At 40.0% G+C, this 26,630-nt stretch overlaps 1 protein-coding gene across 4 annotated transcripts in view; it reads left to right on the forward strand.

The window, feature by feature from the left end:
- Positions 1-401: 401 nt before the first annotated feature.
- Positions 402-26,630, forward strand: part of cep68 (centrosomal protein 68) — a 46,618-nt gene continuing 20,389 nt past the window's right edge. For 3 of the 4 annotated variants that reach the window (XR_011355833.1, XM_069931746.1, XM_069931744.1), the window contains exon 1: positions 403-574. The gene's annotated coding sequence lies outside the window, so the exon portion shown is untranslated. Of the gene's footprint in view, positions 575-26,630 lie in introns of all 4 variants that reach the window. The other variant, XM_069931745.1, reaches the window with a different exon arrangement.

Below are 26,630 nucleotides of genomic sequence, written 5' to 3' on the forward strand. Positions count from 1 at the left end.
CGGGTCCTGTACCCCTCAATCTACATGAAGAGAACTTTTGAGTGCAGACACCTGGGGGGGATTCTGCAGTCCAAAATATCTTTCCCTCTGTTTCCCGCTAATCTTCTGTCTATTCTGCTCTTTTTCTTTCGCAGGCATGAACTTTAATGACTTCAAATAAGTGGCATCTTCGCAAATGCATGCAGACAGGGAACATGCAACTGCGGCCGCCAGAAATTCCTTTCCGCACACGCACGACCCGCTGGTGGCAATGAGCATGCGCCAACAAGCCCCTCGCCGGGAAAGTCCTGCCGACCAAAACGAGCTTGAATGGAGCAAGTGCTCTGATTGGCCACGGCGGAGGAGCCGTTATTCGTCTTGCCGCGCTCCAATTGGCGGAGGCTCGCCCTCGGCCCAGCCCCTCTCTTTGTTACATTTTCCTTGAGCGTATGGGGCTGGCCCGGAAGCGGAGTGAGGATGGGGACCTGTCGACTTATTCCCACCCCGGGACCGTAAGATCGTGCACCGGCGGGTAGACGGCGCCCGCGGCCGCACCAGTGTCGTGAATAAGCCAGGGACGGTGGCGTCTGTGCGGGTGAGTCCCGACTGCGAGCGTTTGCAGAGCAACGTGGGTCATTTGGAACCAATTCAGTGGCTGAAATGGCAGCGAACGAAGGCAGTTTTCTCTTTCTACTTTTGCGTTCATGCAATCTGGTTCTCGCTGCCGTTTCGTGGAAGATCGTGATTCTGTCCGCGTCTCATCGGCCACTGCCCCAGTTTTCGCCTCTTCACATTGTGGGCATGAGCCGAGGATCGCAACCCTTTCGCGTTTTATTGACCTCCTGCAATTAACATAATGAGTTGGGATTTTTTTTGTTTTGAATGCCACCACCAACGCAGTAACCACGTTCCTTGGGTTGTTCCTGCTTTCTGAGGAATGAACGGTCTAGTGTGGTTTTTTTGCATTATTTAATTTGATGCACTGCTCGTTAATGGACCACGACGTCCAGGCGGGAGCGGGAGGGGAATTGAAGACGATTGGGTTAATTTCAATGGGTTTTGGTTTTGATATTCACCAGGGGCGATCAGTTATAGACATCAGCTTGGCTTTGAACAGTTCCTAAGGAAAGATGCGCTTATTCAATTACTTTTGCAAGGTGTAACTACCTGCAAAATGTACGGGGTTGGTGTAATTGGGCTATGCAGGAGAAGGCCAGAAGAGACTTCAACAAGTGTCGTTAAAGAAGGGGTGGGGAGAGTTTAATGTAGGTACATTGCAACAAGATAGTAGTAAAAACAGTAATAAAATGGATTCTTTGCGATTGTTTTGTCCCTGTAGCTTTCTTGTTTCAAGTCTGTTTTTGTAAACCGCAGTTAATATTTTCTTTGTAAATTTCAAGTATCATTAACACTAACTTTAGTCATTCAAATTGTTAGATATCTAGATTTTCCAGGCCCATACCCCCTGGAATTGGTATTACTCTATTCTTTTATTGTCATGTAATAAAACAAACTCTGATAATACACAACTTTTCCTTTGGTCTGCTATCAGGCAAGCACAGATTTGCCATCAGCAGAAATTGCCCAGTGCCACTTCGTCAGAGAAAGACAAACAAGTCTTTTTCCACCCTAAGGGTGGCCTTTTCCAGATGCCCAACATGAAGGACATCACTCTGTAAGCATGAATGCACAACTTGGAGGGATCACTGTCCGAAAACTCAAAAGAACAAATAAGTCAACCGCTCACTGTCTGCCACTCTCCACACCACCATTGTAGTAATATGATGCAAGTTTATAAAATTTATTTTTGTTTAAACCTTTCCATAAGATGTATCTCAGCTATTACACTTGTATCATATTTTCATATTTGCCACAATTTTCCACATTTATCTGATGTATAGACTTGTAGAGAGATGAAGAAAGACTAAACAAGAGAAAGAAGAAAACTATATACAACTAGGGAGTGATTTTTTTTTAAACAACATAATCAATTCTTTGTAAGAATAAGGTCAGGCCTAGGCATTATGTATTGAGGTCAGGTATTATGTAGTTAAACCATTTCCCCAGTATGAATCACATTGTTCCAATTTATAATGAAACAGATGCTGTTTTCTTCTCCATTTTATAAATGTCCATGTGTTTAAAGTTGGGCTCTCCTGTGATAACTATTTCCTGTTGAGTCTTTTTACCAGCCACCAACAGGATATTCATTAAATATTTCTCTTTTTTTCAACTATTCTTGAAGCATATTCCCAAAATATATGGACTTGTTATTTCACATTTTAAAGTATTTTGTTGGGCATTGTGTATCCCATTCTAATAATCTATGATTTCCAGGCAGTCCAAAAAATGTTAATGGCTTGCATTTTGATTTCTCCAGTAAATAGGGAAGTTACTGTCATAATGGCATTTCTGAGAGGGTGAAATAAAGTATCTTATGTTTTTCCACCCATACTCCCTCCATTTCTGTAAACTGGTCACTTCCATTGATGTCTCCATATTATTGTCCATTCTTCCCTCCCTCCTTTTTCCATTTTTAAATAGAGTATGTTTTAAGATTTTTTTTTCCCCAGATGTAAACTATATTTATTTGGCTAACAAATTTTAGACATTTTCAATGCATGTTTTAAGATTTGACAGATCTTTATATACATTTTAAATGATTTTTACAACCATTATCTGAATTATATGGTTCTTAAAAAAAAAAAGTTCTATCAAACATGCACTTGCCTTGGTTACAATTTGAATTCTCCTAGTAACATAATTCGTGTCTGCAAATACCAATAAGGCATGTTTTTTCTAATAAGTGTTTCTCTTTAAGCACTTCAAAAGTTTTGAAATGCTTAAAGAGAAAAACTTGTCAGAAAATGTGAAAACATTTAAAAAAAATTGACTAGAAACTGAGTTACTCATCTCCTTCAAAGATCAAAGCCTGCCACTCACCACTACTCCACAGTCCACTCAACGTCACTGAAGTAATGCGCAGCTGAAGATCATTCGCGCCAGAAGTACATGTCTGCACCCTGTCCTAAACATTTGAGCTCCGACCCGAATCCCTCCCACCCCCCGTCTGCATGCGGGCCCACCGTGCATGTGCCAGCCCTGATGCTCTAGAAACATGGCTGAACACAGCCTTTGGTCCCTGGGATGCTGCAAATTAACAGGCAAGTGTGTACCCCTGCCACCTCCCTTCTTCCCCTTTTTGTGGAATCTGCCCTTTAAATTGTCCTCCATCTCAAAATGGAGGATAAATCAACATCTGGCTTGAGGAGGTTCCAGACGGAGGACAGAGTCCTTACAAACAGGACTGATCGGCCTAAATCTAGATGTCTGGCCACCACCACCCCCCCCCCCCCCCACCCCACTTGAGACACTGAGTGATCATAAATTTGCCTCCAGTGCTCCTGTAGTGACACAGCCTTCAGTCCAAACCATCTGCAACCTGAGCTCCAAATCAAAATCTGACTTGATCAGGAAGCCTCCAGCACCCTCTCGTGTCCTGGTTCCATTACCTGGTACCCCCTCAGCCAGCTTCAAGCCAGTCCCCAGCAGTCCACAACCTGGTGCAAGTCTTTTGATCGCAGTCACCAACAGCCTCTGAGCCCCTTGCTGATGCACTGCTGTGGTCACTGTCTTGTGGGTCGGATCCCCTCCCTGTTTTTTGATGTCCTACACCAGCCCTCTGCTTTTCCAGACTCTGCAACCCTTCGTGGCCACTGCCTAATGCAGGCATTATTATTTTGGGCTTCGACCCTGTGGTCATAGGGATTTTAAAATGAACCACTGCCATTTCCTGTAACTGGCCGTTTAAAGCCTGTACGGAGTTGATGGCAGTCGGACTGAACGGTTGGACTCCGTGGGGGAGCGCTGTCTCTGCTCCTCGCTCTCTGCAGGTCTGCATCAGTGGCAGCACTGCAGCTCTCACATTGCCTTTTGTTTCTCGCAGATCTTTTGCAACAACCCTGTCTTGTGAAGGAATGATTTGAAAGCAAAAAAAAATGTAATATACAAAAAGATTTGTGAGAATACTCAAGAACGCCACAGCACAGTTACAAGCCCTTCAGCCCATGATGTTGTGCCGATCCATTTTTTTTAAAAAAAAAAGTTCTAAATCCTCCCTACCTCATATCCCTCGAATTTTATTCCATCTGTGTGACTGTCTAAGAGGCTTAAAAGCCCCACCACAATCCCTGGCAAGAGGTTCCAGGCACCCACAACTCTCTATACATTTTTTTTAAAAAATGCTTGCCCCTGATGTCTTCCCTAAACTACTTTTGTGTTTGGAAGAGTATTAGGTTCAGAGAGATGAGTCTAGACACAAGTGTTATTGAACAAACAGGGGAGAATGACAAATGATTACTCTGCTACTAAACTATATAGATATTCACATAGACCCAGGTTGGTCTCCAATACCAGTGACCGCCTATCTTCTCCATGCTCATGCACGTATACACACTCTAAAGACAAAGACTTCCAAATACACTCTATGCTCCCTGTACCAATCAGGATGCGGCTCTTTGAAAGCACTGATCTATGGCTCCACTTGAGTGTAGTGCACTCCTTAACCATGATTCTTCCAGCAGTATCCACAGTAGTGACCTGGCGTAGAGTGATGTCCAGGGCTTGAACCACGAAGCAGAAAGAAAGAAATATGCTATGCATTGATGTTTATACAGTTCTGAGCTGGGAATCTAGTCAATGATGACCTTGAGTAATTTAAACGAGCCAACAGCAAAGTGTGCACTAATGGGTGGCCAGAGTCCAAAGTTGATTGGCAGATGATGTGACTTCTGAATAAGTTTCAGACAGGGAGGCCACATGACCATCTGCAATCCACAAGATTCCAGACAGACAGGGAGGACACTTGTTCCTCGACAATTCACATATAACTTCCCTCCCTTCACTTTATACATGTGCCCTCTGGTGTTTGCTTTTCTGATCCTGGGGGAAAAAGGTGCTGACGGTCCACCCTGTCTATGCCTCTCATAATCTTGAAGACTTCTATTAAATCTCCTCTCATTCTTCTGTACTCCAAAGAGAAAAGTCCCAGCTCTGCTAACCTTACCTCAGAAGATTTATTTTCCAATCCAGGCAATATCCTGGTAAATCTCCATCGAAACTCTCTATAACTTCCACATCTTTTCTATAATGAGGCGACCAGATCTGAACACAATACTCTTAAGTGTGGTCTCACCAGATGTTTGTAGAGTTGCAACATAACCTCTTGACTCTTGAACTTCATTCCCTTTTTAATGAAGCTCAGCATCCCATTGGCTTTCTTAATTAACCTAACAACCTGTGCAGTGACCTTGAGAGATGAATGGATTTGGATCCCAAAGTTGCTCTGTTCCTCCACACTCTAAACTAACTGACCATTAAGCCTGTATTCAATGTTTTGGTTTGTTCTTCCAAAATACATCTCCTCACACATCCATATTGAAATCCATCTGCTGCTTTTCTGCCCAACTCTCCATCCTGTCTATATCCTTTTGTAACCTACACAACCTTCAGCTCCATCCACAACCCCTCCAACCTTTGTTTCATCTGCAAACTTACTGACCCATCCATCTGCCTCTTCATCTAGGTCATTTATAAAAATCGCAAAGAACAGGGATCCCAGAACGGATCCCTGCGGTCCTCCACTAGCTACTGACCTCCAGGCAGAATATTTTTCCTTCCACTACTACTCTCTGCTTTCTTCATGCAAGCCATTTTTTTTATCCACACAGCCAAGGTTCCATGGATCCAATGCCTCATGACTCTCTGTACTAGTCTTTCATGGGGACCTTGTCAAACACCTTACTAAAATTCATATAGACTACATCTACTGCCCTACACTCATCAATTTATTTTGTTACCTCCTCAAAACTCTCAATTAGATTCGTGAGGCATGACCTTCCCTTCACAAAGCCATGCTGACTATCTTTTTTGTAAATTTTATTTTGCATTTGCATCAATACAAGTACAGTATTTATGAATATCATAATATTTTTTTAAACATGCAAAAAATATAATTTCATATTTTCTTCCCACTCCCTTTCCAAAAAAAGTAGGAAAGATAGGAGAAAAAAAATCTTGGCTGATAATCATATAACCTCTTGATTTAATTACATTTCAAATTTATATAATGATCTTGAACCTTAAATTAACTAAGGTGAGTTGGAGTGGGAATGGCAGACGCAGTAACCATATAACCATTTACAGAGCAGAAACTTAGATGAAGTCATAGCAATAAAATCCATACAAAGTTTCCAAACCTTATCAAATTTTTCTGGTTGATTCCATAAATTAGACATTATTTTCTCTAATGGTATACAATTTAATAGTTCCGTTTGCCATTTATTAAACTCCATGTTACAGCTATACATTCATTTCTTTGCTATTGCTACACTTAAAAACTTTTGATAAGTATCTAACTTCAAATCAAAAACCTCTCCTAATAAAAATAATTTGGAATCTTTCAAAACTTGCATCTTCATAACTTGCCCCAATAAAATACTTGTATCTTCCCAAAAATTTCCTACTTTTTTTACATTGCAAAACTTCATGGAGAAAGGTTCCTACTTCTTTATTACATCTAAAACATTGATCAGAACAATTTGAATTAATTCCATGTAATTTATATGGAATATAATATAATTGATGTAAAAAATTAAATTGTACCATTTTGTATTTAACATTAATTGTATTAGTTACACTTTCATGACATAATTTTGACCATATTTCTTGAATCTATATTTAAATCTCTTTCCCATCTCAATTTACATTGAAATAAATCCTTTTTCTGTATAGTCTCTTGCAATTTTATATATGTATTAGTACAAATCTTTTGATAAATGTGCCAATTATTAAATATTCAAATTGGCTTTGATCAGAATTTTAAAATTCATCCCTAACCTTTTTAATATGATTTAAGCTGAAAATAAGAAAAAATTGTGTTATTTGGTATATTGTACTTTCAATTGGTAAAAAGTGAAAAATCTAAAAAAAAATTCTTTATCCTTTTTATTCTGCAATTATATCAGATGTCAAAATAAACATTATTAACCATAAAAGGAATCAAAGGTTTTTGTTTTAATAGCATTCTAGCCAACTGATAATTCTTCATTCCCCTTTCTACATGTACAGTTCTGCATTCCATATTTTAAATGTTTCAAAATTTATGTTTCTAATTGTCCTCTCAACAGTCTTTCGTGCCATTTATACAAAGTATGCTCAGAATTACTTTCTCCTATTTTACTCATTTCAATCTGCACCCACGCTGTCTTTTCATCAATCTGATAATAGGAGGACAAAAAATCTAAGTTGAGCTGCTTTATACAGGTACACAAACCTTTATCCAGACATCTAAAATCTGGAAAGCTCCAAAATCTGGCGAGTTGGATGGGCGGGGTGGTGGGGAAGGCGACAGCGCGACTGGAAGTGGGTGGGGGTGGATACGGCAGCACATTTCGGGTGGGCTTTCCGAAATCTGGAACACTCTCCCCCAAAGGTTCTGGATAAAGGATTGTGTACCTGTAATAATTTTTTAAATTAGGCATTTGCAGTCCCCTGATCATATTTCCATGTTAATTTTTCCAGTGCCATCCTGGGCATTTTGTCTCATGAAATAAACATTCTTACACTTTTATTTAAATCTTGAAAAAACATTGTTGATACAAAAATTGGTAATGAATGAAATAGATATTGTATTCTAGGAAAAATATTAATCTTCACACAATTTATGCTTCCTATTAAAGAAATTGGCAAGTCCTTCCATCAATAGAGGAATGTAATTTAATTTAAATAAATGATTTAAATTCTTATCCATATTAATTCATAGATACTTGGCCGTCTCCTGCCATTTAAATTTTGTCATTTTCTTAACTTGAGTGTAATCTGTCTCTGGCATTACATCACTTTTATCAATATTTACTTTATAACCTGATATTAACCCATGCTCCACCAATTGAACATTTACTTTATTTTGAATGAACTTTCAGGGTTTGTAAGAAATAATATTGCATCATCTGCAAAAAGGCTAAATTTTTGTTTATTATTTATCTTAAAACCTTCAATCTCATTATCTCGTCTAATCACTGCTAAAGGTTCTATGACCAACGGAAATAAAAAAGGAGATAGTGGACAACCTTGTCTAGATGATCTTTCCAATTAAAAAAAAGATATTTGTCTATTTGTAATTTCTTTAGCCTTTGGCAATTATTATAATGCTCTTATCCAATTTTAAATTTTTTTGGAATTCGAAAAACCTTCAATACTTTAGATTCCATTCTAATCTATCAAACACTTCTTCTGCATCGAAAGCCAAAGGGACTGATGGTATTTTTCTTTTCTGTGCCATATTTAACAAACTTAAAAAAAGAACAATTTTGTCAGCTGGTCTTCTATTCTTATTAAAACCTGTTTGGTCCATGTTAATCAATTTAGGTAAACTTATAACTAATCTGTTAGCTATTAGTTTAGATAAAATTTTATAATCTGTATTTAATAATTGGACTATGAAGATGGAAGCAAAGGGTCATTCCCCTTTTTTGGAATAACTGTTATTAATACAGTTTTAAATGACTCTGGTAAATCAAAGTTCTTCCATTTGGTATAACAATCCCATAAATATAGGAATCGATATCTTTTTAAATTCTTTATAAAACACTGGAGAAAAGCCATCTTCTCCTGGAGCCTTATTATTTGGTAAATGCACCACTATACCATATACTGTATTTCTGTAACTGTAAAAGGATTTGTTAATTCAGCCTTCTCTTTATTTAATTGTGGCAAAGTAATTTGTGACAAATATTCATCTATTTTATATCCATCCTTCAAAGATTCCGATTGGTATAATTTCTTATAAGATTTCATAAAAACACCATTAATGCCCTGTGTTTTATAAGTAAGATGACCCAAATCTTTATTTTATAGCTGTAATTGTTCTTTTTTTTTAAACTTTATTTAAGATTTTATAACATGAATAACATATAGGATTACATTAAAAAAAATTAAGAATAAAATAATAAAATTACAATACAGTAAACAATAAATTACAATAAACTATACCCTCCCCAATAATTATTACACATTAATAACCCAACTCAAATTAGTCCAACCCCCCCTTTCCCCCCAAAATAAAGAGTGAAGAATTAATAAAGTTAATAATATATGTGAGAAAAAAAACCTACTTACAAAAAAAACAAAAACATAACCGATTAACTAACAAAAAGAAAAGTAATTAATACTAAGATATCAGACTTAAAAAACATATTTAAATCAAACTTAAATGCATATATTTAACAAACGGAGTTAAGATGAAACATATATTTAACTCAAACTTAATATAAAAAAATTAGTAAAGTTAGTAACATTATCAAAAATTCTTAAACAATAATCAATTCTTAAAAAAAATTGTAGCATGAAAAAAAAGGATGAAAAAAAACTTTCTCTATAGAGATAATTTTCTAATGAAAATTGGAATAAAATTCTGCGACTGGTAAACTCTTCTTTATGTGCAAAACATTCACTAATACAGTTTAAAGTTGTTCATAGAGCTCATATGTCTAAAGATAAACTCCATCGCTTTTATTCTCATATCGATCCTATATGTGATAAATGTCAATTGGAAATAGCTTCCCTTACACATATGTTTTGGTCCTGTCCCTCTTTACAGAATTATTGGAAGGAAATTTTTTCCATTATATCTACTGTTCTGAATATTGATTTACAACCACATCCCATTACTGCAATTTTTGGATTACCTATGATAGATTTGACTTATTTATCTCTTCCTGCGGATCGTATCATTGCTTTTCTTACACTAATGGCTAGAAGATCTATACTATTAAATTGGAAAGAGGTAAATCCTCCCACTGTTTTCCAATGGTTTACCCAAACTATACTATGTTTAAATGTAGAGAAAATTAGAAACTCTGTCTATGAATCCCCTTCTAAGTTTGAGTTAACCTGGCGACCATTTATTCAATATTTTCATTTGTGGTGAGTTGATCTGGCTCTGTTTTCTTTCTATGATTATGTATGATAATTGGGCTGTAAGATGAGATCGGAGTGATCGGCGTGGTTTAGCTATATCTGTAGGTTTTTTTTAAAGTTTTTTTTAATTCAGATTTGTTTTTTCTTCTTTTTTGGGGTTTTTTTTCTTCTCTCTTTTTTCATATTGTTATTAATTATATCTTTTTTTAGAGATAGTTCACACCCTAAACTGATCAAAATTTTTTTTTATGATATATTTTTATTCTGTAATATTATTGTTTAATATCTCTGTATTAATTCATTACTTACTATGTATTTTTTTTATATCTCTTTGAACTGTATGTGTTTATAAATTATAATAATAATAAAAAGATTGAAAAAGAAAGAAAGAGATAAACCTTCACCAAATATCAACTAACTTCACATCTATCATCATATTAGTCACATAAACCACCATCTTAAAACAAAATTCAAACCTCATTAAGCATTGTACAATTCAATTTTAGTACTCTTCCACCATTTTTCCATTTTACTCTTGAATAGTTATCCAATAAAAGCTCCAATACCACATTTAAATATCCCCAATCATTACGTTAAGATTCAGGCTGTAATTGTTCTTGATAATTATTCATTCTTCAATTGCCATGCCAAAACTTTATGCGCTGTATCACCCAACTCATGTTTTTGTCGGGTTCGCCTTGTATCTCTCTCCACTCTATGTTTTTATTGTATTACATTTCAATTAAAAAAAAATCCAATATTCTTCATTTCTCATCATTCTTTGTCCATCTTTATTATTTCGTTTTCCAAACGGTTAACTTCAGATGTGTATTTTTTTTAAGCTTAGCCGTATAACTTATTATTTGTCCTCTTAAATAAGCCTTCATAGGATCCCAAACCATGAACTTATTGGTTACAGAATGTTCGTTAATGTCTTTTAAAAAAAAATCTGTTGTCTTAAATTCACAAAAATCTTGTCTTTTTAACAATGCATTATTAAACCTCCAGCTATAACTTGTATTTTGCTCTTCCTCCAATAAAATTGACTTAACCAAAGGTGGATGATCAGACAACATCCTTGTTTGATATTGAATATTTTCAACTCCAGCTTGCAGTTGAGAGGAGATTAAAAACATATCTATATGTGAATATGTCTTGTGTCTAAAGGAATAAAATGAATAATCTCTAACATCAGGACACATTCTCCTCCAACTAACAACATTCATAAAATTCTTCACAACTATAACTTCCTTGTTTTTAACCATAATTCCAACTTCAAATCAAAAGTAAAATTAAAGTCTCCTCCCATAATTATTTTCCCCTTTGCTTTGGCTAATTGCATAAAAATATCGTGTATAAATTTTCCATCATCTATATTCGGTGCATATATATTCATCAAAGTACAATATTCAGAATATTTACCATAGCATATCTTCCCTCTTTATCAATAATAACATCCAATATTTTAAATGGTAAATTTTTTTAGAAATATCACCACTTCCTTAGCTTTAGAATTAAATGAAGAAGATAATACTGTTCCTACCCAATCTCTCTTTAATTTTGCATGTTCTATTTACATTAAATGAGTTTTTTGTTTAAAAAAAAATCCACATCTACTTAGTTTTTTTCATATAGTTTAATAACCTTTTTCTCTTTATCAGATTCTGAATTCCGTTAATATTAATACTAATAAAAGTGGTCAGCATCATGTTCCCCACTAACTCACTCAAAATACTATTCCATCCCTTACAGTAGTCTTCAATAGACCTTATACTCCATTAATTTTATCAAATGTAATTGATCACATACATTCCTCCCCCCTTTAAGCTCTCTTGAAACACAATATACTTTTAGTTACAGCAGAAAACTTTCAATTGTGCAATTAATTTAGGGTCAAACAACCATCTGTTAGTCTTTGGCAGGCAGTGAATTGGTATATTACCTTTGCTTCATTAAGCTCAGTAAAAAAAATCTATTCCTCCCTCCTGGGATGATTACCTTCAATACTATTGGATATCTCAAAACAAAGGCATTGCCTTTTTTCCATAACTCATCTTTAATTGGATTAAACTCTTTTCTCTACTTCAACAATTCAAAACTTGTGTATGGATTTAAAAGAAAATCAAAGGTGATTGTCTTTCTTTAGCTTCCTTTGCTGCCAACTCCAGTATCTTCTTTCTTCATATCGAAGGAATTTGACAAGTATTGGACGGGACCCATGGTTAGGTCTCAATGCCCTATGGGCTCATTCAATCTCCAGATCTCCTTGAAATTTGGCCTGACCCAAAAATTCCGATATCCACCGTTGCAAAAATGTTTTCATATCTTGACCTTCATCCCCTTCTTTAAGCCCAATAATAATATTATTCTATCTACTAAAGTTTTCCAAAACATCTTATCTTTTGCATTAACTGATCGTGCTTTGCAGCAGCCTCTGTTTGTACTTTCTTCATTTGGTCTTTTGAGATTTTGAATCTCAAATTCATTCCCTTTAATTTTACCATCCACTATTTCAAATCTAGTGTCAACTTGTTGCATTAATCTTTCCATCATGTCACCTTACATCATTAGTTAATACTTCTGTAGATTGTCAAAAAAATGTCTTATGAGTCCAGAGGACCCCAAAACCCAACAGCAATAAATATTCACCAAGCTAAATGGTTATTTAAACAAAAGTTGCTTTTAATTATCTTTAAACATGAAAACAGGATCAAACTTTAACTTATTACTATTAACTTACTTAACCTAACAACCCCCTTTTAATTCTAAGTGCACATGTATGTAATGTGTGTGTAAGTTCAGAAAAGTTATTTGGTTCACAGTCCAATCTCACTTCTCATTCCTCCAAATTCACTGGTTGCAGGCAATTCTTGTATTGTGGACAGAATTTAACATTTAAAAAGTTCACCAGGCTTTGGTGCTTGAAAAGTAAATGGTTACCGCTCAGGATGGTTCTTGTAGGTTTTCAGAGAGAGATTCGTTGGTTGCTGATTTGTTCTAATCAGCCACGTCAGTGTCTTTCCGAGGTTTTCCAGATGATAACCTCTTTCTTTCAGGTTATCACAGAGTTCCTTTTTGTTTAACTTATTTCAAGTGAGACATTAGGCAGCCAGTCCTTCCCTTTTGTATGGACCACTAGGGCTTCTCTCTCTCTCTCTCTCTCTCTCTCTCTCTCTCTCTCTCTCTCTCTCTCTCTCTCTCTCTCTCTCTCTCTCTCTCTCTCTCTCTCTCTCTCTCTCTCCCCCCCCCCCCACCCCCCCCCCCAATGCTGACTATCCTAGAGTAGACAGTAATTCTCCAAATCCCCATTGATCCTATCTTTAAGAATCCTCTCCATTAATTTACACATCACTGATGTAAGACTCACTGGTCTATAATTCTCAGGATTCTCCCTATTAATTTTTTTTAAACAAGGGGATCATATTTGCCATTCTCAAATCCTCCAGCACCTCCCCTGTGGCCAAGGAGGGCTCATGGCATTGCCCCAGCTGTTTCCTCATTTCACACAGCAACCTGCGGTATATCATACCTGGCTCCAGGGACTTACCAATCTTAATGTTTTTAAGAAGATCCAACACTTTCTCTTTCTTAATTTCAGCGTTGTTCAGCGCACAAGCCTGTTCTTTTATGACCTACTGCTGATCAAGGCCCTTTTCTCATGAATATTGAAGCTATGTGTCATTTAGGACTTCCTCAACCTCTGCCTCCAGGCACATGTTGCCTCCTTTATCCTTTAGCATCCCCACCATTCTCATCATCCTCCTTCACGTATGCATAGAATGCCTTGGGGCTCTCCTTAATCCTACACGCTGAGGCCCTCTCATGCCCCTTCTAGCTCTCCTAAGAAGTTCCTTCCTGGCTATCATATACCTCCCATCAGGCTTTTCTGTATCCTGCATCCTATATCTCATTAATGCTACTTTGTTGACTAGCTGTCTTGCCTGTTTTGTCAACCACTGTTCCCTTTCCTACCATATTTTCCCTGTCCCAGTGGGGTAGACCTATCCTGAACCTAGTGCAAATGGTCCCTAAACTTCCTTCACTTTGATTCTGTGCTTTCACCTTTGAACATCTGTTTCAAATTTACTAGTTCGTGCCTCATCCCATCATAATTAGCCCATCCCAGTTAAACATTTTCCATTTTGTCTGCTTTTGTCTTTTTCCATAGCTAGTTGTCACTCTCACCAAAATGCTTCTCCACCGAGAAGTCCGACACCTGACCAGGTTCATTGGATTCGGTATGGGCTCTCCTCTTGCCAATTAGTTTACAAACTGTCCCTCTTGCAGTCAGGAAGTGCCAATCAATATTGGGGGAAGTTGAAATCACCCATAACAACAACAACAACCCTGTATTTCCTGCACCATTCCAAAATCTGCCTGCTTATCTGCTCCTTGGTGTTTTGAGGGCCATTTGTGGGCCTATAGACTACTCCCAGCACAGTGAGAGCTTCCTTCCTATTTCTAACTTCTGTTCACCGATTCAGACACTCCCTCTGCAGAATCCTCCCTTTCAATATCCATGATATTATCCCTGACCAGTAATGCTACTCCCCCTCACCCCTTTCTTACATCTCATCCTATCCCTTTTAAAACTCCTAAACCTCAGTACCTGCATCAGCCAATCCTACCCTTCCTCCAGCCAAGTTGTAATGGCCATAGTTCCACTATTCTCTAAGTGCATCTCCTTTATTCCCAATAGTTCCAGCATTGAAATAGATACATTTTGAACCCTCTGACTACATTTATGCTTCACCTCCACTACCTGTACCTCCTCACAAACTCAGAACGCATTGCATCATACTTTTGACCATTCTCTGACCTCCATTCTCTGCACTCAAATTCTGGTTCCCACCCCTTGCCAAACTAGTTTAAACCCTCCCCAACAGCTGCAGTAAAACTGCCTGCCAAATTGAAATACCTGTACAGCATTCCATTGTTGGGCCTACTAGCCTGTTTCTGTGCTGAAAAACTCTATTTTTCTGGACATGTTTAGAATTTTTTTGCTAAAACTCATAAATTTTGATTTGTCATTTAATATCAGGTTTTGTGGTCCCCATACACTAATCTAGATCACATTTAGAACTAAAATGAATCGGTCTCTGATTGCATGGATCCAATTCCTTTCCTCCATTGACTCTATCTATACCTCAGCTGCTTTTCAAAGAAAGCAGCTAACATCTGAGAGGACCCATCCCATCCTGGTCATGCTCTCTTTTTTTACCCCCCCAACCCCTTCCATTCCCACATCAGATGCATGTATTTGAAAACATGAACCTCCAGAATCAAGGACAATTTCTTTTCTGCTTCAGACTCTTAAGTTGACATCCTTGCATTAATTTTTTTTAAAAATCCTCTGCCCCCTGCACTACTTGTTATAACATTACCCTTTGTGTCTGACAAATGACAGTGCTACTGGAACTACTGTAACATTAGTTTTGACCCAGGAGAGTGGAGTGCTGTTCTGAAATGTTCCAACAGCCCAGCCTAATGCTGGTGGCTCTGTACAGGTGATGAACAGCTGGTTGGAGGAGCCAACAGTTTTTTTCAAGCTAAAATCCTGCAGCCGTGGAGATATTTGCCCAAAATGGATCAATGCCTGCGCTCAGCAGCAGCAGCCATGAGGGGTCGCAGGCTCTGGGAGCAGCGTACTGGTGGAGGGCCCGGAAGGAGGGAATACACTCCACCGCACCCCCAGTTGAGGAGACGACAGGATGGTGACCTCAGTGGTGGACCAGCGAGCAGCTCAGCGGCTGAACAACTGCACAGGTTGTGGGTGACTTGTTAAATTTAAAGGCTTAACAGGAAAGAGAACTTGGTCAGTGGGAAATGGAGCCCTGCTGAGTCAGATACTTGAGGATTTCCAAATAGATGGATGTGTGGCAGCTAAGGAACATGCTGAGTCTTGCAGAGTTCTGGAGTAACTGCTTTACTGGTTTGAAATCATGCACTTAGAGGCCTCCCGGTCCCAGAGTCCTTAGCGCTCCAGTGGGGTAGAAGTGATGTCATGTCTGGGCTGCGGTTTTGCTCCACGCTGAGCGTCTCCTTGAATGCCGCTGGCATCAGTACGCTTGTCATGCGGGTGAGCCGCTACAGATAGTGGATTACTAAAGTTTTGGTGTATTCATATAGATTAGAAATTTCTTCTAAATTGCTCCATAGTTGATTGATCTTTGCCTATGCATCATTATCAAACCCCTGCTTGACCCTCTAGTTTCCTCTGGACCTACAAACTCTTGGATATCTGCTGTTCTTTGTTTATTGCCCACTTGGGCCTTTTTGATTCTCATTTGTCTGACACTCATGGCTGTGACTTCACCTTGGGTGTAAGCTCTGGAATCCCTGAACTTGTTTCCATGTTTTTTTTCAACCATGTGGCAAGTCTGTTGGTCACTTGTCCTTGTGTCACTTGATACCTGAATTTTGCTTGAATAACATACTCTCTTTGTTTCTCTCCTCTGCCCAGAGCAGAAGAGACTCTTCTGGAATGTAGTTCCACCTTCGGCAGATCAATGCTGATGACACGTTATTACTATGTGGTGAGCTCACTCGACCAGGAGTCAGCAGCAAGGGTCGTCGACCTTCTACAGCAGCCTTGGAGCAAGGCAAATACAATTCCCTCAAGGAGCTATTAACCTACACTTTCACCACTTTCTGGCTCAAGAAATTCCTCTACATCTCTGTTTTAAAGGGCGCCCTTCAATGCTGTATTTGTGCTCTCTTGTCCTTGACTCTTCGATCACAAGAAACAGCTTTGCCAAATCGACTCTGTTCAGGCCTTTCAGCATTCAAAATATTCCTATGAAGTCCCCCCTCACTTTTCTGAACTCCAAGGAGTACAGTTCAAGAGCCATCATAGGTTCCTAATATGCTGATCCTGGAATCATTCTTGTAAATCTCTGAACTGTCCCCAATGCCAGCACATTCTTCCTTAAATAAGGAGGCCAAAACTGTACCCCGTCCTTCAAATGAGACCTCACAAGAATCTTGTAAAGCCTTAACATCATATTCCTATAGATATGAATTCCAACATTGCATTTGTCGACTTCACCGCTGACCAAACTTGGAGGTTAACCTTAAGGGTATCCTGTATGAGGACTCCCAAGTCCCTTTTGCACCTCAAAATTTTGTATTTTCTCCATATCCAAATACTGTAATAGTCTGCTACCAAAAGTGTATGACTGTACACTTTCAACATTGTATTTCATTTGCCACTTCGTTGCCCATTTTCCTGACCAAAGCCTTCTTGCAACATCTGTTTCCTCGTCACTACCCACCCCTTATCCATCTTTGTATCATCTGCAAATTTAGCTACAAAGCCACTTATTCCCCAATCCAAATAATTGACATGCAACGTAAAAAGTAGCACCATCTCTGAGCCCTGCGGAACACCACTGGCAACCAGTAGCCAACCAGAATAGGATCCCTTTATTTTCACTCTGTTTCCGGCTGATCAGCCAATGCTCTATCCATGCAAGTATCTTTCCTACAGGTCCATGGGCTCTCATTTTGTGAAGCAGCCTCATGTGTACCTTGTCGGGCATTTTGAAAGTCCAAATAAAAAGATCTACTGCCTTTCCTTTGTCTAGCCTGCTTGTGGTTTCCTCTAAAAAAAGTAGGTTTGTGAGGCAAGATTTTTCCCTTATACTAGCCATGCTGACTTTGGCCCATCTTACCATACACCTCAAGACATGATAGAACAGGTGGGTAATGAAAAGGGGAGGAGTGGCATTGCTCCTCACGGTTGGACCAGATGGTTCGTCAATTGAGATGCTGAGGAATGGGAAAAGTATGACCACTCTCATGGGGCTGTATTGTAGACTGCCCAATAGTCAACAAAAATTGGAGGAGCAAATCTGTAGAGACAGCTGCAAGAAGCAAGGTTGTGATCATAGGAAATCTTAACTTTCCTCATATTAATTGAGACTCCCATTAAAAGGACTAGATGGCTTGGAGTTTGTCAAACATGTTCAGGAACATTTTCTAAATCAATATATAGAGGTACCAACTAAAGGGAGTGCAACACTGGATCTCCTATTAGGAAATGAGCAGGATATGTGACAGAAGTATGTCTCGGGGAACATTTTGGGTCCAGTGGTCATAATGCCATTTGTTTCAAGTTAATTGTGAAGAAGGATATGTCTGGGCCTCTGGTTGAGGTTCTAAATTGGAGAAAGGCCAATTTTGAGGAAATAAGAAAGGATCGAGAATATGTGGATTGGGATAAGTTGTTTTCTGCCAAGGATGTGCGATGTAAGTGCAAGATCTTTCAAAGGTGAAATTTTGAGAGCACAGAGATTGTATGTTCCTTGGATGTTGCCTAGACTTCAGGTACTGAGTTGCAGGGAAAGGTTAAACAGGTTAGGATTTCATTCCCTGGAGCATAGAAGAATGCGGGGAGATTTGATGGGGTATTTAAAATTATGAGGGGGATAGACAGAGTAAATGAAGATAGGCTTTTTCCATTGGGGGTAGGTGAGTAAAGCAAACCAGAGGAAATGGATTAAGGTTGAAGGGGGGAAAAGTTTAGGGCGAACATGAGAGGGAACTTCTTCACACAGTGAGTGATGGGAGTGTGGAATGTGGTCTCAATTTTAACTTTTAAGAATTTGGACATGGATGGGAGAGGTGTGGAGGTCTATGGACTGGATACAGGTCAATGGGACTAGGCAGAAAAATGGCCTGGGACAGACTAGAAGGGCTGAAGGGGCCTATTTCATTGCAGTCATGCTCTAGGTACAGGTAGTCCTCCACTTACGACTGTGTTCCATTCTGACTAACTGGTCATATCTCAAAATGGACATGTCAGGAATTCACTCTCTATTGTTCGTCAAGCACAATATGGCAGCATCCAAGGCCAGGCTCTTGCGGCAGGTTGGCCACCCTGCCATAGATGCTATTTTCCATTGATAAGCCCCTACCTTCGCCCCAATAATGTAATTTTTATATTTACATATTTTTCCAGTCATATGTACAGATGGTCATAAGTTGCATAGATTGTAATTTGGGGACTACCTGTACTCCATAACCCCATCTTTAACAATCAACTTTCCAACCACTGAGGTTAGGCTAAAATGACTCTGCTGCCTTGCTCCCTCTTAAATAGCAGAGTTCTGTTTGCGATTTTCCAGTCCTCTGGAACCATGCCAGAATCTATTGATTTATTTCTTTGGAAGATCATTGTTCGTGTCACCACAATCTCTATAGCTACTTCTTTCAGAATCTGGGGATGCATTCCATTAGGTCCAGGAGACTTGGACCTTTTAGCTTCCTAAGCGCCATCTCTCTGGTGATTGTGACTGCACTCGCTTCTCTTTCCTGACAACCATGAAAGGCTGGTATACTGCTAATGTCTTCCACACTGAAGACTGGTGCAAAATACTCATTCATTTCCTCTGCCATCTCCTTATCTCCCATTACAATTTCTCCCTTGTCATTTTCTCTCGGTTCTATATCTACCTTTGCCTTTTTTAAAAACTCTTAATATACTTTAAAAAGATTTTAGTATCCTTTTTGCTAATGTCCTTTCAAAGTTGATTTTTTTCCTTCCTAGTGACCACCTTAGTTGCTTTCTGTAAGCATTTAAAAGCCTCCCAGTCCTCTATTTTCCCACTAAGGGCTCCCTTTGCTTCCTTGTATGCCTTTTCTTTGGCTTTGACTTCTCTTGTCTGCCATAGTTGTGTCATTTTCCATTTAAATCTTTTTTGGAATATACCTGTCGTGCACTTATTTCTTGCAGAAAGATCAGCTGTTGCTGCTCTACTGTCCTCACTGCTAGAGTGCTTTTCCAATTCCGTAACTTCTGCCATTTCCTCTCTCATACCTCATACCTCTGTAATTCCCTTTTTTTGGGTGTCAACATCTCCAAGGATCTGTCCTGGAGCCTCCACGTTGATGCAATCACAAAGGAGCTCGCCAGCAGCTGTACTTTGTGAGGTGCTTGAGGCGGTTTGGTGTGTCACTGAAGACTCTAAACTTCTACAGGTGTACCGTGGAGAGCATTCTGGCTGGTTGCATCACTGTCTGGTATGCAAGCACCAACTCTCAGGACAAGAAGAAACTCCAGAGGATTGTTAACTCGGCCTGTGGCATCACAGGCACCAGACTTCACTCCATCGGGGACATCGACATGAGGCATTCTCTTTATATAAAAAAAAAAGCAGCCTCTATCCTCAGACCCCCACCACCCAGGCCATGACCTCTTCACTCTGCTACCATCAGGGAAAAGGTACAGGAGCCTAAAGACGAGCACTCAGCGGCACAAGGACAGCTTCTTCCCCACTGCCATCAGATTCCTGAATTATCAATGAACCAAAGACACTGCCTTACTTTTTGTCCCCTATTATTGGTCATATTATTATTATTTAATTTTTTTAAATAGTACTATCATAAGACGGTTATAATGTGAATGTTTACACGATGACGCTGCTGCAAACACCGAGTTTCATGACTTGTTCATAACAATAAATCCTGATTCCAATTGTTCTACTGCTCTACTGACACCCTCTGATTCTCCATGTCAAACTGCAGGACAAATTCATCATATTATGATAACTGCCTTCTAAGAGTTCCCTCAGATCTCTTATCAACTCTGGGTTCATTTCACAATACCCAATCCAGAATTGCCATTTCCCTGGTTGACTCTGCCACAAGCTATTCTTTTAGGCATCCTTCAAATTCTCTCTTGAGATCCAGACCCATCCAGGTTCTCCCCCCCCCCCCCCCCCATCTACTTGCATGTTAAAATCCACCATGACTGCCCTTTTGATGTGCCTTTTCTATTTGTTGGTGTAATTTGCCCACATCCCGACTACTGATAGTGGTCTGTATTTAACTGCCAACAGTGTCCTTTTCCCTTTAGTATTTCCTAACTCAACCATAATGATTTTTTCTTCTGATCCTGTGTCACCTCTTTCTAATGATTTAATGATGCACTTATCAACAAAGCCACACTGCCCCCTCTGCTTCCCTACCTATCCTTCAGTTACATTGTGTATCCTTGGACATTCAGGTCCTAATGATGCCCAAGACTGTTTGTGAAATGATTACAACTGGGAAATGATTATTGATTGGGTACAAGCTGTTCTTCTGGACGACAACCAGCTTGACGAGAAGTCGTGACCATTTCATTTTCACTATTCTTGGGTAAAATTAATATAACAGAAAAATCGATTGCAGTGCCAAATGCAGGATTATCTTGAAATTAGGACTGGTCTTTGCTTGATGATTATTTTGTCATGTTTGACATGAGCTGATGTCAAATAATAAAGTGAGAAAGATGCTTTGAATGCTTATTTGGATTAGGACTTGATTGGTTTGATCTTACAGTTGTTATTTGAATGTTGGACTGATTAAGTAGGTAACTGACGAACTCTGCCCAGTTTTGGACCTCTCTTGGCTATTGATGTTCCCAATATTACTATCCTGTGAAGGCTCGCCCTCTCCTTGAGCAAGTCTCAACATGTTCGAGAAGGATTCCTGCAAAGCAAAAGTAATTGTGCTGTTGTTTGGGACAGAAAATCTTTTGTGGCACTGTGCATTAAAACATTTTTTTACAGGTTTAAGAGCACGATAATTCCCTCTACCAAAGCTGAATAGCTGCAACTGCTCTGACCAGTGGCTGCTTGGCAACAAAGTCCTCCTGCACAACAGCAGTTCTGTGTCCAGTCAGTAGTCTACCTGTTGTTTCTTCGCAGGGTGGAGACGGTCGCCAATGTTGAGCCATACTTTCAACCCCCTGAATCAACAATTGTAGTTGACTCTTAATGCCTCCTCAGATCATTGGGAATAGACAATAAACGGCAACATTGCTGGTGATATTGACATCCTGAGTGTGTCTATTTGTGTAAATTGAACAGGGTGATGCAGATTGGAGTGGAAGGCCTGTCAAAGCCATTCCGAGGATTGCACCCCAAAGCAGGCACGTGATCTCTTGTTAGTTTCCTGCTAATAACATTGTTTGAATTGGAGTCTGAGGATTGATAGGGGTAGGCTAGGAAAGAATTTGAATGTAGGATACCAAATTGGAAAAAAAAGTGTTACTCCTGGTTACCCTTCCTTGACCTCTCAGTCAGTAATACAGACTCTCAAATCCTTGGAACATAACAGCAATATTATTGTATTCTGGAAATTCTTCTGAACTGCTAGCTTACTGCAATACCTTCTACTTCATTGCTCTGCACTCTTTCATGTGGACGTGAAAGATTCCATGTCTGTTTCAAAGAAGAGCATGGAGGTTCTCCCTGTTCATCTCAGCCAGTTTAGGTTTTCTGCTCAAGTCTTTGGAGTGAGACTTAAGCAGAATCTATTTTCCAGTTTACTGTAACATACAATGTGATTTGACCTCAAATGCCATGGTAATCCCATTCCTGATTTTTGTGTTGGCTGAGCGTATAGTTTACTCGAAGTATCGTTCTGTAATTCAGAACTAGCATCATCTTCAACATCATCTTCTGGGGTTGTGGGTTTTTTAAGTTACTGTTGGAAAAGTTTTTTTTCCTAATCTGCGGTGTTTTTAAAGGTATTGTTACCAGGTATTTGTTTGCTGCTCAATAGTAACGATACTTCAAAAATTTCATTGGCAATACAAGTCCTTTAGGACGGCCTAAAAGAAATGTGGAGAATGACCTGGAAATGCAAAGTTTGCCATTTTTTTTTCTCCAGTGCTTTGGAGTATTCTGTTTAATGCAGATCACCTTTTTGCTGCGGTGGAGAGTGAGACCTCGGAGAACAAATGTGGAAAGAAAATACACAATAATTGTATGATTTTTTCACTGGGCAAGATGATTTACAGGTTTGGGAACAAAGCTACGGGATCATGCTAAAACTTTGAATCACTGGTTAAGTGCCAGTCGAGATAATTCTAAGCACAACCTTTCAGTAAAGATGAAGGGCATTTAATCAATGGTGAGTTGAGAATATGGGGAGAATAATTGGTATTAATGTGGGATTAGTGCAAGTGGATGATTGATGATAGGTGTGGACTCCGTTTCTGTGCTGTGTCTCTCGGGGCCTCTATATTGGGTATTCCGCTGTTTGGGAAGGGAAAAGTTTGGTGGCCTCAAAGAATAGCGGGTCTGGATGTGGTGAATGCAGAAATAATCTTTTTTGTGTAGTGACTACTCTGGTAGAGCTACTGAATCAACATGAGACTTTATTTGAGATTGCCATCCTTTTATATCCCTCCCGTCCCGGGCTCCATGGGGGGGGGGGGGGGGGGGCGGTGAGTTCACTATGTTTGCCGCCAATCTGCGGGCCTGGTGTATTTAAAGTAAACACAATGAGAGCCCTGCACCCTCTGGAAAGAGGCACAACAACCCAACGTGCTGCTACTCAGAATGCAGTACCACGTGTGCGCGGTCCATTGCCCAGGTGAGTGCATAGTGGTGTGGCCTGGCCCGCGGCTCCAAGCATCCGCTGGTGAGCCGTACCGGCCGGCGAAGGTTCGCGATACCACGCTATGCGCCCACTACACAGTTGCATATAAGGGGATCGCAATAGGGATTACACATGTAAGTATTCTCGATCATACATTGGTCTTAACACCACTGATACCAGTAACTGCTTGCACTCTCACAAGCACAGTACCACCCAGTCACATTTGACTTGATGATACCGATACTAGCAACTATTTATACAGACTTGTTGCAACCAAGGACTATAATACGCTACCTGCCGTTCATTGTCTAACGTGGGCACAGCTCAGATCCTCTCTATAACTGCAACTGTATACAACAGCCCCAATCCCCATGTAGTGCAGGCCTTACCAGTGACTCCTCCAGCATTGTCGACAGCAGGGCTCTTCTTGGGGCTGAAGAGGAAAACAGAGGTACTGCACCTGGTGCACTTTATAGTATAATAAGCTGGAGGGTCTAGCCCAGGTTCACTAGGTGATTGAAGAGGTCAACAGTCAGGTGTGCACTAATGGGTAGGCAGAGTCTAATCTTGATTGGCAGATGATACGACTTCTGACGAGGTTCCAGGCGGAGAGGTCACGTGGCTCTCCACAATCCCACCGGGTTCCAGATGGAGAGGTCACATGACCACCCACAATCCACACTACGGCACCTCTTTAAAAACAGTCAAAATTTCTATGAACCTTGAGCATGAAAGATGGAGAGGAATGGACATGTGCTGTAATCAAAATTTGGGAATTTACAAACTTCATCAAGTAATTGGGCTTTGTTGTTCTCTCCCTATGTGTCAGTGAGTTACAGTTCCAAATTGTCAAAGTCTGTATTGTCTAGGTTCAGGGCACTCGCAGGTTCTTGGAAGAGATATAATATATATAATGTACACACACACTAATATATATATTTAGTGTGTGTAATATTAATATTATAGACACACACTAAATATATATAATATTAGACACACTAAATATATATTAGACACACACTAAATATATTTTAGACACACTAAATATAGACACGCACTAAATATAGACCAGACACGCACTAAATATAGACCAGACACGCACTAAATATATGGACCAGACACGCACTAAATATATGGACCAGAAACGCACTAAATATATGGACCAGACACGCACTAAATATATGGACCAGACACGCACTAAATATATGGACCAGACACGCACTAAATATATGGACCAGACACGCACTAAATATATGGACCAGACACGCACTAAATATATGGACCAGACACGCACTAAATATATGGACCAGACACGCACTAAATATATGGACCAGACACGCACTAAATATATGGACCAGACACGCACTAAATATATGGACCAGTCACGCACTAAATATATGGACCAGTCACGCACTAAATATATGGACCAGACACGCACTAAATATATGGACCAGACACGCACTAAATATATGGACCAGACACGCACTAAATATATGGACCAGACACGCACTAAATATATGGACCAGACACGCACTAAATATATGGACCAGACACGCACTAAATATATGGACCAGTCACGCACTAAATATATGGACCAGACACGCACTAAATATATGGACCAGACACGCACTAAATATATGGACCAGACACGCACTAAATATATGGACCAGACACGCACTAAATATATGGACCAGACACGCACTAAATATATGGACCAGACACACACTAAATATATGGACCAGACACGCACTAAATATATGGACCAGACACGCACTAAATATATGGACCAGACACGCACTAAATATATGGACCAGACACGCACTAAATATATATAATTCTTCTTCTCTTTGGCTTGGCTTTGCGGATGAAGATTTATGGAGGGGGTAAATGTCCACGTCAGCTGCAGGCTCGTTTGTGGCTGATAAGTCCGATGCGGGACAGGCAGACACGGTTGCAGGGGAAAATTTGTTGGTTGGGGTTGGGTGTTGGGTTTTTCCTCCTTTGTCTTTTGTCAGTGAGGTGGGCTCTGCGGTCTTCTTCAAAGGAGGTTGCTGCCCGCCAAACTGTGAGGCGCCAAGATGCACGGTTTGAGGCGATATCAGCCCACTGGCGGTGGTCAATATGGCAGGCACCAAGAGATTTCTTTAGGCAGTCCTTGTACCTCTTCTTTGGTGCACCTCTGTCAAGGTGACCAGTGGAGAGCTCGCCATATAACACGATCTTGGAAGGCGATGGTCCTCCATTCTGGAGACGTGACCCACCCAGCGCAGCTGGATCTTAAGCAGCGTGGACTCGATGCTGTCGGCCTCTGCCATCTCGAGTACTTCGATGTTAGGGATGAAGTCGCCCCAATGAATGTTGAGGATGGAGCGGAGACAACGCTGGTGGAAGCGTTCTAGGAGCCGTAGGTGATGCAGGTAGAGGACCCATGATTCGGAGCCGAACAGGATTGTGGGTATGACAACGGCTCTGTATACGCTTATCTTTGTGAGGTTTTTCATTTGGTTGTTTTTCCAGACTCTTTTGTGTAGTTTTCCAAAGGCGCTATTTGCCTTGGCGAGTCTGTTGTCTATCTCGTTGTCGATCCTTGCATCTGATGAAATGGTGCAGCTGAGATAGGTAAACTGGTTGACCGTTTTGAGTTTTGTGTGCCCGATTGAGATGTGGGGGGGGCTGGTAGTCATGGTGGGGAGCTGGCTGATGGAGGACCTCAGTTTTCTTCAGGCTGACTTCCAGGCCAAACATTTTGGCAGTTTCCGCAAAGCAGGACGTCAAGCGCTGAAGAGCTGGCTCTGAATGGGCAACTAAAGCGGCATCGTCTGCAAAGAGTAGTTCACGGACAAGTTTCTCTTGTGTCTTGGTGTGAGCTTGCAGGCGCCTCAGATTGAAGAGACTGCCATCCGTGCGGTACCGGATGTAAACAGCGTCTTCATTGTTGGGGTCTTTCATGGCTTGGTTCAGCATCATGCTGAAGAAGATTGAAAAGAGGGTTGGTGCGAGAACACAGCCTTGCTTCACGCCATTGTTAATGGAGAAGGGTTCAGAGAGCTCATTGCTGTATCTGACCCGACCTTGTTGGTTTTCGTGCAGTTGGATAATCTCGTTGAGGAACTTTGGGGGACATCCGATGCGCTCTAGTATTTGCCAAAGCCCTTTCCTGCTTACGGTGTCGAAGGCTTTGGTGAGGTCAACAAAGGTGATGTAGAGTCCTTTGTTTTGTTCTCTGCACTTTTCTTGGAGCTGTCTGAGGGCAAAGACCATGTCAGTAGTTCCTCTGTTTGCGCGAAAGCCGCACTGTG

This window comes from Narcine bancroftii, chromosome 4 (genome assembly GCF_036971445.1).
Source record: "Narcine bancroftii isolate sNarBan1 chromosome 4, sNarBan1.hap1, whole genome shotgun sequence".
In the NCBI taxonomy this organism is placed as follows: Eukaryota; Metazoa; Chordata; class Chondrichthyes; order Torpediniformes; family Narcinidae; genus Narcine; species Narcine bancroftii.